Consider the following 4,793-nt stretch of genomic DNA (forward strand, 5'->3'; position numbering starts at 1 on the left):
CTTCTAGTTCAGTTTGTTGCAAGAACGTTCCGAATCTTGTTCCTTCTTTAGCCATTGTTTGAAAAGTAGAGTTTCCAACTAAGGAAGACTGATCCTGACAGAGAACTCCTCTGGCCTTGTCTTTTTTGTTGTAACCAGTCTATTTTATAGATCTGGTAAGAACTTGGTAGAATTTTATTTTTTTAAGATCAATATCTTTTTATGTCTTTTGAAAAGTTTGATTTATGACTAAAAGTTAATAGATTTACTGATCTATTTTATAAAAGTGATACTTGCTTCTAATAAAGTATTCAAACTAAGCCAAGAAATGCACTACTGAAAGGAATACAGATTCCTCTAAGCCAGCCTCATGTGACCATTAGTGACATTAAAATAGTGGCCATGTTGCAGATACATGTTGTATGTATATAGATTTAAGAATGAGTACATAGGGCTTCCAGATGGCTCTGTAGGTAAAGGGACATGCCATCCAGCCTGTCACCTGAGTTCAATTCCCAGGACACACATAGTGGAAGGGGAAAATTGACTCTCAGAAATTGTCTTCTGATCTCCGCAGCATACCATGGCAGCTGCATGCACTTGTCCAAACACGGAGACATAAAAATCTTTTTTAAAAAATGAATATACAGATAAACAAGAGATCCATATTAGAGGAGCTACCCATTCAGCATTTAAGTTTGGTTTTATTTGATGTTCATGAAACATCGCACAACCCTGATGTGAAATTCAAAGTGGCTCTGAAATAACTCAAAGCTTTTCCACACCAAATTATCTAATTTCTGAAGTTTTATCTGGAATCTAACATCCTGTTAGTGCAGTACCTAAAGCTTTTATTGTCTGTTTGTTGCTATGACTACCATCTGAGGATTCTTAACTTTTTGTCATGTCCCTTATTTGTAGTGTCAGAGTATGTGTGTATGTGAGTGGGCATGTGACTGTGTGTATGAACATATGTGTGTGAGTGAGTGTGTGTGTGTACATGTATATGCACATGTGCCTGAGTGTACATTTGCTTGTGAAGGCTCAGGGTCTGTGTTGGGTGTCTCTTCAATTGCTCTTCTCATTTTCTGAGACAAGATCTCTCACTGAATTTAAGCTTGCTGATCGACTAGACTGTCTGCTTTGCAAACCTCTTGTTTCCACCTCCTCAGTGCTGGGCTCATGTGGTAGTAGTGCCTGGCTTTTTAGGTGGTGTTGGGAATCTAAACTGAACTCATTATGTTTGCACAACAAACACTTTAGTCATATCCATTTCCCTAGCTCCCTCCCGTGTCATAAAAAAAAAAAAAATTTAAAAAATCCTATGTATAAGTGTTGGCCTGTGAGTATGTATATGCACTACTCGTGAGTCTGATGCCTGTGGAGGCCTATTCTGAGCCTCTGAGCCAAAATGGATGGAAACCTCCATCTTGGAGTATCCAGCTTTGTCCCCTTGTGCAAGATCATCCCAGCTGGGCGTTTTGACCATTTATGTTCCCCCATAGAGGGGCAGAGAGGCTCAGGGACCCACAGCTTAGTACCCAGCCACTCCCTACCATCTGTTGTGTACAATACTGCCTTTTTAATGTGACCTTCCAAAGTTGACCTTAGTATACAGGCAGGGGAAAATTAGGGGTGAGAACCTCCAACTCCATGGGCACAGGGAAGCCTTCATCCCTGTTTTTCAGGTGTGGTCTGTTGGGGGAGGAGCACCCACACCCCTGTAGGTAACCCTTCACCTATGCTCTAGGAGGAAGCCTCATAAATTCCTTTGTTCCCCTGAGTGAACTTTGGTGGAATCATGCCTCGGCTTGTCTTTGGACTTTAGAAAAAAAAGGTATGTGCTGCTTACCTCTTCTGGGAAGGAATTTTAGCAACAAAGCCACAAAAGATGGCATGGGATCCCCTGGAACTGGAGTTGCAGTTCGCTGTGAGCTGCTGGGACCCACACCAGAGGCTTCTACAAGAACAGTTCGTGTTCTTAACTGCTGAGCCATCTCTCCATGTCATTTCTAATGTCAAGATATAATATTTACATTCTTTCCTGAGACAGTTATTCACATAGATCTTTGTTTATAGTTCTATTTTAAATGGTTCAGTGCTTGCTAAGAGTCTTTTGTATAACATCTATTTTGTTAGATTTTTACGAAGATTTCTACAAACGGCTCATAGGTATGATCTGAATTCATCTGTAGCTTAGTTTGTTGTTTGTTGTTTTTGTTTTTATTTTGGTCTTGCAACTTCATTTTCACCATGCTGATGTTTCTGGCAATGTGTGTTAAAGGGAGAGAAAAACCAAACCCGGGGCCAATTTGATTTCTTGGAACTCCTTGTCGTGCGCAAGTACTGTGCACATTTTGCTTTCTTAAGTATCTGTTTTGTCCACCAATTTGGAAAATTAATTCAGTGTACTTGACTTAAATGTTTCAGCTAGCCATTCTGTTTTGGGTTTTCTTGGAACATTGGATCTACACAGATACGTTTTTTTTTTTTTTGTTTGTTTGTTTTTGTTTTTTTTTCAATCATCTTTTCTATTGCCATGACTTAGGCAACTTCTAAAAGAAAGCATTTAATTGGGCTTAGGGTCCAGCCATTTTGACTTCATGATGATTGGGGAAGGTATGGGTGGCAGAGCATCTGAGAGTTCACACCTGAAGCAGGAGGCAGAGAGCACCTTGAAGACTGTCAGTGGGCTTTAGAAACCTAAACCTGGCCTTCTGGAACACACTTCCCTCCAAAAGGGCCCCCCCCCATCCTTCCCAGACAGCCACCAACTGGGAATCAAGTCTATGGGGACCATTCTCATTCAGCCCCCACAGTGCAGCACTTTGACCTTTACATATGTTGTTCTTCATCCATTTTCATGGATACCACCATCTCTAAAGGATATAAGGATCTCTTTTTTTCCCACCTGTTTATTTGACCACTTTAATCTTTTTTTCTCTCATTTTTCTTTAAGCCAGATTGTCTTTTTTTAAAAAAAAGATTTATTTTACTTATGTGTATGAGTACACTGTAGCTGTACAGATGGCCGTGAGCCATCATGTGTGTGGCTGCTGGGAATTGACCTCAGGACCTCTGCCGGCCCCACTTGCTCTGGCGTAATTCACTGTAGCTGTCTTCAGAGGCACCAGAAGAGGGCGTCAGATCTCATTATGGGTAGTTGTGAGCCACCATGTGGTTGCTGGGATCCGAACTCAGGACCTTGGGAAGAGCAGTCAGTGCTCTTACCTGCTGAGCCATCTTGCCAGCCCAAGACAGATTGTCTTAAGCCTCCCTCTTTCAGTTTGACTCTCAGTCTTGCTCAGTTTGTTTCTTGTTTCTATCTACACTATAAGTATTTATTAGTATTCTAAAGTATTTTGGACTTTAATTTGTGACTTCCTTTATAGTCTGCTTATATTTTTAACCATCTAGTTATGAACGTTTCAGCTATTTTTTTGTTTTGTTTTGTTTTTTTGACAGGGTTTTTCTGTGTAGCCCTGGCTGTCCTAGAACTCACTCTGTAGACCAGGCTGGCCTCAAACTCAGAAATCTGCCTGCCTCTGCCTCCGAAGTACTGGGATTAAAGGCGTGTGCTACCACCGCCCAGCTCAGCCACTGTTTTTAAGTACAAGACGTGAAAATAAGTTTTCTTCTGTGGCCCAGCTTAGGATTTCTACTCCGTTGGATTCTTTTGTACTTTGTGTTAATCTTCTTAGTTGCAGTATCCATGTAATTTCTATGCTGGCTTTTTCCTTGTTCCTGTTTACTGTGGACAGCTCTGTGTAGCATTCCCAGTTCTATAGCACAGGGAGGATGATTCCTTTTGTCTTCTACGAAGTCTATCTGTCTTCAGTGTGGGCTTAGCTATCATAGTTAATCTACCTTCATATAGCCTCAAAGTGTTGCTGTTGGAGTAAACCAGACTCTGCTGTTTGACAATGTAATGGCAATGAGCAAAAGGACTTGGGATAGAAGGGTATTTCATCATACAGTTTACAGTGCAATATTAAGGGAAGTCAGGGCAGGAACTCTAGGCAGAACTCAGAAGCAGGATCTGAAGCAGAGGCTACCAAGGAAAGCTGCTTCTCCTCAGGCTCACATTCAGTTACTGTGACAGTGTCTACAGTGGCCTGGGCCTGCCTGTATCAATCATTACTCAACGAAATGCCCCACAGACTTGCCTATAGGCCTGTCTGAAGGAAGCATTTTCTTAATGCACATTCTCTCTTCCCTAGTGATTCTAGTTTGTGTCAAGTTGATAGAAAACTAACCAGCATGTGTCCCATAAGTCCTTTTGTGTAGATCTGCTTGGGACATAGTCTTAGCCTTTTATATGAAAGTGTTGTCAAGTCGGTCATCAATGGGAGGAGAGGCCCTTTGCCCTGTGAAGGTTCTGTGCCCCAGTGTAGGGGAATGCCAGGGCCAGTAAGCAGGAGAGAGAGGGTGGGGTGGCGAGCAGGGGGAGGGGGAAGGGAACAGTTTTTTTTTTTTTTTTTTTTTTTTATGGAGGGGAAACTGGGAAAGGAGAAATCATATGACATGTAAATAAAGAAAATATCTAAAAAAAAAATGTCTTTGTCCTTATCTCTATAGAGTGGTTCTACCAGTTACAGGGTTCTGGGTTGTCTCCCCTCCTGCTCCCCCAGCTTTTATGGTTTCTTGGGAGCAATTTGATGTCATTTAGTTTTCCTCTACAGGTCATTTTCTCTGTTGGGTTTCATGATATTTTACTTTGCTCTTGGTTTGCATATGTGTAATTGTGACATGTGGGTTTCTTAGGGCTTATCCTGTTGGAGATTCATTACACTTCTTCAATTGTATCTCTTGCT

This window comes from Mastomys coucha, unplaced genomic scaffold, assembly GCF_008632895.1.
Source record: "Mastomys coucha isolate ucsf_1 unplaced genomic scaffold, UCSF_Mcou_1 pScaffold23, whole genome shotgun sequence".
In the NCBI taxonomy this organism is placed as follows: domain Eukaryota; kingdom Metazoa; phylum Chordata; class Mammalia; order Rodentia; family Muridae; genus Mastomys; species Mastomys coucha.